This window comes from Engraulis encrasicolus, chromosome 16 (genome assembly GCF_034702125.1).
Source record: "Engraulis encrasicolus isolate BLACKSEA-1 chromosome 16, IST_EnEncr_1.0, whole genome shotgun sequence".
NCBI classification, from domain to species: domain Eukaryota; kingdom Metazoa; phylum Chordata; class Actinopteri; order Clupeiformes; family Engraulidae; genus Engraulis; species Engraulis encrasicolus.
The window spans coordinates 2,690,507-2,701,810 of record NC_085872.1 but is presented as its reverse complement, the minus strand read 5'-3'; the positions used below and the strand labels follow the sequence as shown (position 1 = coordinate 2,701,810).

Here is an 11,304-nt window from a genome sequence, read left to right as displayed (position 1 = left end):
TGTCCTAAAATTGGATGATGGGCTTAAGGATAGTCCAGTCTCAAGTTAAACTACAATGAATACACGCTGCAAATACTCAAAACTGCTGTTTAAAATGTGTAAATGCGACATTGCGTTGCTCTGGGTGACGTAACAGTAACACAGCACGCGTATCTCGAGCCTTAGCGACCAGTTGACGAGCTATAGTGACCAGCTTAGCAACGCTGTTGGAATGATGTTGAACAGCTGATTCGAACGCGATTGTTATGGAGAGAGATCAGTATCATTATTAAGAAATGAATGTCACACCACTCACCAATATATTTCGTGATCCACAAACAAATGTAATAACATTCGCAAATATAATTCATACATTTCATGATCCACAAACAAATGTAACAACATTCACAAATATAATTCATGATGCACAAATGAATGTAACCCCATTCACAAATGCCAGCGCAGTTCTATTAATTTGCAAACCGGTCTACATATATTCACAAGCCCTATACATATTTGTGACTTCCATTGTATTTGTGTGTGGATTTTTGAGACTGTCCTGACGGTATTTGACACACAAATGTGCTCAGCCAATCACATCAGCCGGCGTTCGAGCGTAAGGTTGAAGACATTGCGCTTCTATTACGCAGAGAAGGCTACTAGTGCTAAGCCACCATAGATCTGTATAAATAACTGGAAGTAGAGCCATTACTGAAGTGCTGCCTGACGTAAACTCGGAAGCGTATGAAGTTACTGACTTTCACATCATCTTTGTACAAATATGTCTGGATCTGGACTAACGTGTGCCGTAATCGGATGTCACAATAACAGCAGAAAGCTAAAAATGTGGAAAAAGAGCGTATGTGCGCTTCATAGTCCACAGTTTAAAGAGGATTGTCCTTGTTGTGTGCCGATTCCCAGATTGACGCTCCCAACTCAGGACGCTCCCATTTCATCTCGCTCCCACTAGCCAGACTATCGGTACCACCGCCATATGACGGAGCCAGTTATCTTGTTGATGTTAGTTTTTTGTTTCTAACCCTAACCTTAACCCTAAACCTAACCCTAACCCTAACCCTAACCCTAAACCTAACCCTAAATTGCTTGTATGTGGCAGTATATGATAATACGTGAAATATAATCGGGTGGGACCGCACGTCCGGGAGTGATAGAAACACCTGGGACCGCACGTCCGGGAGCGATCTCAGTTGGGAGTCTCCATCCGCTTACCTTGTGTGCCCTACGGTGTACACCGCTTCCCCGGCCGTGCTGAGGATGAAGACATTCGCAAGATGTGGATTAAAAACGTACACCGAAAGGACTTTGCCCCCAAACAAGTATTCAAGGGTATGTATTCTTATTTCTAGGTGGTTAGTGTAGTTAAGTATTGTAAGCCAGTGTCTATGTAACATAAACTGGTGGCAACAATTATTTAGCTTGGCTAGCTAATTCTAGTTACTATTATTTAGCATTCTTTCATTAATACTTAAGTTTCCCCAGGAGTGGGAAGAGCACCATGAGCCCCATGGTTATCTGTGCTGTGTGTCATGGTACATTTGTGTGCTTATTTTCGATTATTTGTGTATGTGTGCCCTTTGAAATGAAAATGTGACCCTGGCAACTTAGCTAATTATTTTGTTATGCTAGCGGAGTTTTGGCAAGGCTAGCCAGGTTACACTGACTTTAATAAGAAGTCAGGCTAGGTTTTGGTAGCACCATGAGCCCCATGGTTATCTGTGCTGTGTGCCATGGTACATTTCTGTGTTTATTTACGATTATTTGTGTATGTGTGCCCTTTGAAATGGAAATGTGACCCTGGCAATTTAGCTAATTCTTTTGTTATGCTAGCGGAGTTTTGGCAAAGCTAGCCAGGTTGTGTGACTGACTTTAATAAGAAGTCAGGCTAGGTTTTGGTAGCTTTTGTTTTGTCCATAACCTACCCCAATTTTATTTTCATCTCATAAATCGACCAGCATGTTTGTATTTGTAATAATGTTTGCCATTCTATTGGAAATAAAGTGGTGGGGACAAGCTAGGTTCATCTCAAAAGTGGTAGGCCTATGGACATGTCCCCAACACCCAGACTGAAAATTACACCCAGACTGAAAATAACCCTTCCTCAACAAAAGATAATTTTCGCTATCCAACCTCAGTGTACATGTCTTGCTTTGTCCTGTATTTTGTCTAATGTCTGTGAGAATGACTGTGAATGAATTTCATGTGTAACAGCCAATTATATATTTTTTTATCTCATCTTATTCCCACCCTCCTTAGGTGTTTGCGGAGTACACTTCCCTGACGGCAGACCAACGCAGGAACACCCATATCCCATAATATGGGATATGAATATAGTGTAAGTTTACATGTATATAACAAATAACTTAAGTGCTTTTTTCTTAATTACCTTAACCATATGTTGTTAAAGTACTTTTGGAGAGATTTGCCTCCAGACGTTAGACTCTCTCCCATCTGCCACTACTTTTTAATCTAGGCTAAAATAAAAATAAAAAAAACACACACACACATTTTCTTAACTTAGTTATTGACTCTTAGTTGTTATGCTTTCTCTCCTTAAGGCACTGCTTTTATGTACCTACATTGCCTTTCAACACTTGTGTCTTATATTCCATGCAAGAGTCTACATCTGCTAATTGTAATATAATGCAATGTGAAGTGAGATTTAAAGTGTTCTGTAGGACAGTGGCGTTGTAATTAACTGTTTTTAAAAGCTGTTGGTGTTTTTTGTTCCTTCTTATATTTATTCTCAGAAAGCACCATCATGTGGAAGACCACCCCCAAAGAGATGTCTCCAGCCCCCAACAGAGAGACTTGGATTAATGTTGAGAGGATTATTGTTCAATACGGTGTAGAAACACTTGGTTCAGTTATATGTATATATCTATCATCTTTCAAGAAATCCTTCCCCTCAGCTGTGACCATACTGAACAAGAGATGAACTGTCCAGCTGCAGCATGCATGTATTGTGTGGTCTTGTCTTTTTTTTTTTGGTCAAGCCTTGTCTAATGTCTGTGAGAATCACTGAAGCCACGCCAAAGACAATTTTCTTTTTCATGGGTGTAACAGACAATTAAGTTTTATCTAATCTAATCATATCAATGAGAATCAGTGCACCTGACAAAGGTATGACATACCGTATACTGTAGGCTTAAATGCTAAAGAAAAATGAATTAACCTGGCGGTTTTGAATTGTTTATTTACACAGTTATTAAAATGCATACAGATAGTGAATTTAATATAGTTCAATACTGTGTGCTTACTTGATGGTGTTTTTTATATGTGCTGAACTGAAAAACAACCTAGCTACTTGTGCTCAATATCCAACTGCAGCATTGTAGTTGCAGGTGGGGGGTGGTGGTTGTTCAAATTTGACACACACCTTACATTGGTCCACTTTACAAATGGCCCCATACACTAAATGACTCTTGCTGGTGTGTTTTTTACTTGGCAACTTGTTATTAATCACTAATGTTCTTAATGTCATTTCAATGCAGCTCTTTGTGAGAAATCTGGGCAGCCATGGCCTAGTGCAGGGATGTCAAACTCAGGCCCGGGGGCCAAATCTGGCCCGCAGAGTCATTTCATTTGGCCCGTAAGATCATTTCAAATGTGTATTACAGTTGGCCCACATACACCATTAATATATAGCATAAGACCTGAACATAAAATGTAATGTGTCAAAAAAAATATGAGTGGGCTGGGCATAGGCCAGTAAAACAGCTCACACTACTGCAACAGAGTATCTGCAGGCACATTTGAACTACGATGGGAATCTGTTTGTGAAATTTAATTATGAGATTAAGTGTGTTTGCACAATTTTAGGCCGTTGTAAATATTGAGTTTGGCCCGCGACTTTGTTCCAGATTTGTATTTTGGCCCTCTGTGAGTTTGAGTTTGACACCCCTGGCCTAGTGGTTAGAGAGTTGGTCTTTCAATCTAGGGGTTGCTGGTTCGAATCCCCCACGACCTCTCCCTACACCTCCATCCATGGCTGAAGTACCCTAGAGCAAGTCACCTAACCCCACATTACTCCAGGGACTGTAACCAATACCCTGAAAAATAATAGTTGTAAGTCGCTTTGAACAAATGAAAGCGTCAGCTAAGTGAAATGTAATGTAAAATCTTGCTGCAGTGTGTTGTGGAATAGACACAGGAGCTGACCTGTGGTGTCCAGTCTTAACAGAGAGCTGGTGCCACTGTCACACATTCAATTTAATTAATCATTATCCCCCTTATATTGATTGGGAAATGTTATACTGGCTTTTTTTTCATTACCTCCTGACTATACCAGACATCATTTTTATCATTACCTCTGCCACATAATATGTGATTGAGTTTTGCAGTCTGTTTGTTCATCGCTGGGTGCACAGCTTGCCACTAAGGGGCGCCAAATCCTTACTTATTGCTGGAGACGCTACCACAAGGAGAGGACGGGAGGTGATGTCTTCTAAAAGGGCTGTGGTTAAGTAGCCTAAGCAATCAGCTGGTGCAACCCACTGTCTTAACACTGCCTCAAAATATCAGTTCTTGCAAGGCACGATTTACATGGTGAAATTAATGACATGTTGAGGCCAACAAGGCTTTATTTTATCAGTTAGAGGGACACTGTGCAGGAAATGGTCAAAAAGGGTACTGCAACTATGCTGCTCATTGTAACTGGGTTGCCTATTGCCAAATTTGACCTTTTCATGATAGTTTACTAAATAATAAACTCAGATTTTCTGTTATGGCCCAAGTACAGTCCTTTTTGCAGCTAAAAATGGCTATTTCTGGAAATTCAAAATGGCGGACAATGATGGAGGAGTACTGTATGTATGAAAAGTGCAATTTTTCCAGTCATAATGAATACTTAGAATTTGATGGTGGTGGTAAGTATTCATGAAAAAGGTAACATTAGTGAATGAGTAGCATGAATTCTGGAAATAAACAACTATAAATCTTGCAGTGTCCCTTTAATGACAGAGGTTTTTAAAAAAAAAAAAACACACACACACACCTTGCTTTCTGATCAGGCCTAGCCTAGAGAGAGAGAGTTTCCCTATTGCCAAGGCGGCCACCTTGACCTGAAAAGATAAAGATTCCCTGTTGTTAACGTAGGCCTAATTTCTAAAGATAGATATAGATACATATGCATGCCTGGTTTTAAATTAACAACCGGTCAAATGCTGGTGATAATTCAGGTTCTTAATTCATTCGGCAGTTATATTTTCTTTGTTTTGTTTTTACTTTGTTACAGTTTTTGCCTAGGCTACTGCTTAAACACTAAAGGCTGATGACCAAAGTAGCATATTGTTCAGTTGTTGGTACTATAACACATGCTGCTTTACCTTAATCAAAAGTCTAGCATTACACTTTCATACCAGCTTTGCAAAGCACTTGTTCCTTTACGCAACACACACACTCCGGCTGTCTGCACACCATTTTATACACAAGACACTTTGTTCAAAAGTAAATTCTCAGAGTGTCATTGTGAAAACACGTCTGTTAAAAAAAACAAAACGCACTGGATGTATGACGAGATTTAGACACAGACAATAAAACACATGCACTGTTTTCAACCATTTGATGATCTGGCTATTAGGCCCATGTCCCCCGGCGCTGTTGAGTTTCAGCAACTTCTGAATGTGTGCTCTGAGTATGGGGTTGAGTTTGATGTAGGCCTACAGTACAATGCAAAAAAGTGTTATGTTCAGGATCTTAAGTCTTTCCAACGTTTTACCTGTCAGGGCAATCACTGTGTGTCAAGCAGTACAAAATATCTTGGGCATAGTATCGCTGACAAGTTGGAAGATGATGCTGACATGTAGGCCTACAGACAGGGACAAGTGTAGTGTATGCCAAACATGTTTGTAAGATTTCAAGAAGGTTACACAGGCCTGCACAAATAGTCAAAATGTCATCAACATGTTTTAATCAACCTGGAATTACATTACTCAAAATTTTGAAGCATTTTAACCTTCTTATTGCACGTTCAACATGAATTCGGACATTGGCGAGACGGCGGGTTCCTGTGACTTCATGTTCTGATAGTTCTGTACATCCACGTGTAAATGCTGGAATAGCCAATGTCACTCCTGGAGGAAGAACATCTCCAATTGTGTATCCCCGGTCTGTCAAAATCTGATCACCAGAAATCCACAGTTTAAGATAAAAGTGTCACTAGCTCTGCCACCAAACAGTTTTGACACATACATCACAAAACCATTGGGGGCTATGCAATAGAGGACTTTGTAGGTGTTGTGATGCTTATAGTTGCTGTATGTTTTTGCTCTTTTCCCCAAGTTCTTCGGTCTTTGGACAAATATTTCAGTGCAATCTATGATGCATGTTGCATTGGGATAGTGTTCAAGAACACTTGAGGGTCTTACTCTATTCAGAGTGTCTCGAGGGAGCCAAAAAATAAGATTTTCCCTTGTGAAATTGGCAAGTGTTGCTCTCCACATTGCGGACATATCACAGGCCAAGCCGAAGCCTCATTAGGACCAGCACTTAGCTGTTCATGGACTGGTAATTTGAACGTCTTCGACTGTGGAAGAAAGCCAATGATGGTGTTCAAAAGTTGCCAAAAGCTGATGATGTCTAGTCCAGTGTAAAGTTTTGACACTTTATCATCCATGTCATGATCTGACAGTGATGGTGTAGGATCGGTTTGTGTGCTTGCATCTTTTGTTGACTTCATCGAACAACAATCATGATCACTACGCTCTGGCCACTGAGTGCCAACATCACATTGGTGTGGAGACAGACTATCCTCCAAGCTATGCCCTACTTCGGTGTCAGAATCTGTCACAGGAGGCTCATCACATGGTCTCTCTGTTGGGGGCTGGAGACATCTCCTCTTTGGGGTGGTCTTCCACATGACGGTGCTTTCTGAGAATAAATATAAGAAGGAACAAAAAACACCAACAGCTTTTAAAAACAGTTAATTACAACGCCACTGTCCTACAGAACACTTTAAATCTCACTTCACATTGCTTTATATTACAATTAGCAGATGTAAACTCTTGCATGGAATAATAAGACACAATTGTTGAAAGGCAATTTAGGTACACAAAAGCAGTTGCTTAAGGAGAGAAAGCATAACAACTAAGAGTCAAGAACTAAGTTAAGAAAATGTGTGTGTGTGTTTTTTTTATTTTTATTTTTTATTTTTATTTTAGCCTAGATTAAAAAGTAGTGGCAGATGGGAGAGAGTCTAACGTCTGGAGGCAAATCGCTCCAAAAGTACTTTAACAACATATGGTTAAGGTAATTAAGAAAAAAGCACTTAAGTTATTTGTTATATACATGTAAACTTACACTATATTCATATCCCATATTATGGGATATGGGTGTTCCTGCGTTGGTCTGCCGTCAGGGAAGTGTACTCCACACACCTAAGGAGGGTGGGAATAAGATGAGATAAAAAAAATATAATTGGCTGTTACACATGAAACAGAAAATTATCTTTGCCATGGCTGCAGTCATTCTCACAGACATTAGACAAAATACAGGACAAAGCAAGACATGTACACTGAGGTTGGATAGCGAAAAGTATCTTTTGTTGAGGAAGGGTTATTTTCAGTCTGGGTGTAATTTTCAGTCTGGGTGTTGGGGGACATGTCCATAGGCCTACCACTTTTGAGATGAACCTAGCTTGTCCCCACCACTTTATTTCCAATAGAATGGCAAACATTATTACAAATACAAACATGCTGGTCGATTTATGAGATGAAAATAAAATTGGGGTAGGTTATGGACAAAACAAAAGCTACCAAAACCTAGCCTGACTTCTTATTAAAGTCAGTCACACAACCTGGCTAGCTTTGCCAAAACTCCGCTAGCATAACAAAAGAATTAGCTAAATTGCCAGGGTCACATTTCCATTTCAAAGGGCACACATACACAAATAATCGTAAATAAACACAGAAATGTACCATGGCACACAGCACAGATAACCAGGGAGCTCATGGTGCTACCAAAACCTAGCCTGACTTCTTATTAAAGTCAGTGTAACCTGGCTAGCCTTGCCAAAACTCCGCTAGCATAACAAAATAATTAGCTAAGTTGCCAGGGTCACATTTTCATTTCAAAGGGCACACATACACAAATAAACGAAAATAAGCACACAAATGTACCATGACACACAGCACAGATAACCATGGGGCTCATGGTGCTCTTCCTAATCCTGGGGAAACTTAGGTATTAATGAAAGAATGCTAAATAATAGTAACTAGCGTTAGCTAGCCAAGCTAAATAATTGTTGCCACCAGTTTACATAGACACTGGCTTACAATACTTAACTACACTAACCACCTAGAAATAAAAATACATACCCTTGAATACTTGTTTGGGGGCAAAGTCCTTTCGGTGTACGTTTTTAATCCACATCTTGCGAATGTCTTCATCCTCAGCACGGCCGGGGAAGCGGTGTACACCGTAGGGCACACAACATGGACAATCCTCTTTAAACTGTGGACTATGAAGCGCACATACGCTCTTTTTCCACATTTTTAGCTTTCTGCTGTTATTGTTACATCCGATTACGGCACACGTTAGTCCAGATCCAGACATATTTGTACAAAGATGATGTGAAAGTCAGTAACTTCATACGCTTCCGAGTTTACGTCAGGGAGCACTTCAGTAATGGCTCTACTTCCAGTTATGTATACAGATCTATGGTGGCTTCGCACTAGTAGCCTGCTCTGCGTAATAGAAGCGCAATGTCTTCAACCTTACGCTCGAACGCCGACTGATGTGATTGGCTGAGCACATTTGTGTGTCAAATACCGTCAGGACAGTCTCAAAAATCCACACACAAATACAATGGAAGTCACAAATATGTATAGGGCTTGCGAATATATGTAGACCGGTTTGCAAATTAATAGAACTGCGCTGGCATTTGTGAATGGGGTTACATTCATTTGTGCATCATGAATTATATTTGTGAATGTTGTTACATTTGTTTGTGGATCATGAAATGTATGAATTATATTTGCGAATGTTATTACATTTGTTTGTGGATCACGAAATATATTGGTGAGTGGTGTGACATTCATTTCTTAATAATGATACTGATCTCTCTCCATAGATTCTTACGTCGCCCGGAACTTTTTCCCTGCCCGGAACAAATTCCCTGTGACAGTACCATTGGGAAGGTCTCTTTCTGCCCTTTCCAACAGTATGTGTATGACACGTGTGTGTCCTTGACTCAGCAATTAACGTCAAGAAACATAAGTTTCATCATCGCCATCTAATTCTGAGTATACCTGTTCAAAATGTCGGAAATCTATTTTCCATACTTTCATTTGTCTCTATTTTGTCAGAACGCGCTGTGTAATATTTTAAGTAGTTTATTTCCAGAATTGATGTTGCCCATTCACAAATGTTACCTTTTCCATGAACTTTGCACTACCATCAAATTCTAAATATTCATTATGACCTTGGAAAATTGCACTTTTCATATGGGAAAAAGGGGATCCTACACAGTGCACTTTCAAAAAAAAAAAATGTGGTGCGCTGTGCGCGCACTATGGACCTCCCTTATTTCAAACTCCTGGCTACAGCCATGGAGGTGTGTCGTTCACGAATGAGACTGTTCTTTTGAACGGCTCCCTGATGTAGCAAAGTGGTCTTTGACGTTCCTTTTTCATTTGCGGTGCGTGCGTCATCAAGTCACGCCGACCTATGAGCTGATCTCACAGCTGATTTCACTCCAGCTGAGACGCCGGCTTTTGGCAAGCTAGGAGGAATAGCTGTCGGTCAACGTGCGTTCCTTTGTCCGTCCAGACTTGCATTTTGGTCCACTCTTTGTGCTCCAATCTGTTGCAAACCTCAACTTGCAAACTATGAACGAACTAGTTCATTCTGAGAGCTGTGAACTTGAACTTGAACTAGTTAACATAGAAAATGAACTTTCCCAACACTGCTGCCAGCTGAGTTTTATGCTGAATCCCATTTCTGATTTCTACCCCTACGCCTTCCCCTTGCCCCTCGTCCGTTCAAACGGAGCTGTAAGGCGTAGGGCTTGAAACACAACCCCTACAAATTGAGACACCCCTTCAACAATCACGGAATGACTCCCACAGCATTCAAAAACCAGCTTCTCTATGGTTGAACCAGTGTTATTGCTTGTAATTACTCGCACAACAATTTAAGAAAAGACAACAGTGTTGCGCAACCCTTGCGAAACCTTCATGAATTCCATGCATTGTGTTGACGTTAATAGCGATTTTTTTCACGTGCATTTCTTGGGTCATTACACATTGGGACAATGTTAAACTTAGGCCCAATCTCAATTCACCCCTTGGCCTTACCCCTCCCGCTCTGTTTTGTGTAGGGGTAGGGGTATCCCAATAGTCGTTAAGGCAGAGGGGTAGGGGTAAGGGGGAGGGCATTGTAGCGTGCGTCTCCAGTTGAATAACTGAGAAGGTGAGAAAGTGGATCGCACTCAGGTTCTTCTTTTCTTCTTCTTTTTTTTTTTTTTTACATAGCCGTTTCGCAGATACTGACGAAGGCAACAGCCGAAACGTTTGTCTACACTTCTGCTGCTATGTAAAAAATCAAAAAGAAAAAGAAAAAAGAACCCGAGTGCGATCCACTTTCTCACCTTCTAAGTTAATAAAGAGTGTGGACTGCAGAAAAAGAAAATGAGCATATTTACAATGTAATCTACATCAAAACCACACACTTTGTGAGGGCTGTCACCAAAGCTGGACTGAGAAACAAACTTGTATGTCGGGTATAAAATATAAAAGATAATGCATGCATACAGTGGCGGAACAAGCCACAGGGCCCCAGGGCAAGACCCTTATAGTGCCTCCCATATGACCTGCCAAGTTCAAAATAGGGCCCCCACCACCAATACGGCAGGCCCCTGGTCCCCTTGGCAAATGCCCTGCTTACCCTCCCTATACCTATACATCTGCCCCTGCATTTATGCCCATACGCCCTAGGTATGAATAATCTGTAGCCTATACGCAGCTGGAAATCCACCTGTTAATTGGACTGATTTTACAGTGGTGTGCTCTCTGTTCTCTCTTGCCAGATGCAGACAATGATAACATTGACATGATTTTGTAAATATCGGTAAAAGTGCTGGAATGAAACTATTAGGGAAATCACTGCACACTTCAAACACGCTCTGACATCAAGTTGAGTTACAGTAAGTTTGTCGTTTGACAAACGTAATAATATAATATTATAGACGTTGAGAGTTTGAGACTTTAGGGCTGGACTGGACTCTTTTAGTTTCTTTAATTAATTAATTATTATTATTATTTATTTATTTATTTATTTATTTACACAGCAGGGACTTAAAGGGACACT

At 40.5% G+C, this 11,304-nt stretch overlaps 2 long non-coding RNA genes across 2 annotated transcripts; one reads left to right on the top strand and one right to left on the bottom strand.

The window, feature by feature from the left end:
* Positions 1-1,216: 1,216 nt before the first annotated feature.
* On the top strand, positions 1,217-3,987 carry LOC134464930 (uncharacterized). The gene is made up of 3 exons (XR_010038095.1): positions 1,217-1,326; positions 2,254-2,332; positions 2,748-3,987. It is a non-coding gene; the product is annotated as an uncharacterized LOC134464930 (long non-coding RNA).
* Positions 3,988-6,462: 2,475 nt separating this feature from the next.
* On the bottom strand, positions 6,463-8,632 carry LOC134464929 (uncharacterized). Its single transcript, XR_010038094.1, has 3 exons — positions 8,313-8,632; positions 7,297-7,373; positions 6,463-6,867 (listed from the first exon to the last, which is right to left on the bottom strand). It is a non-coding gene; the product is annotated as an uncharacterized LOC134464929 (long non-coding RNA).
* Between the last annotated feature and the right edge of the window lie 2,672 nt (positions 8,633-11,304).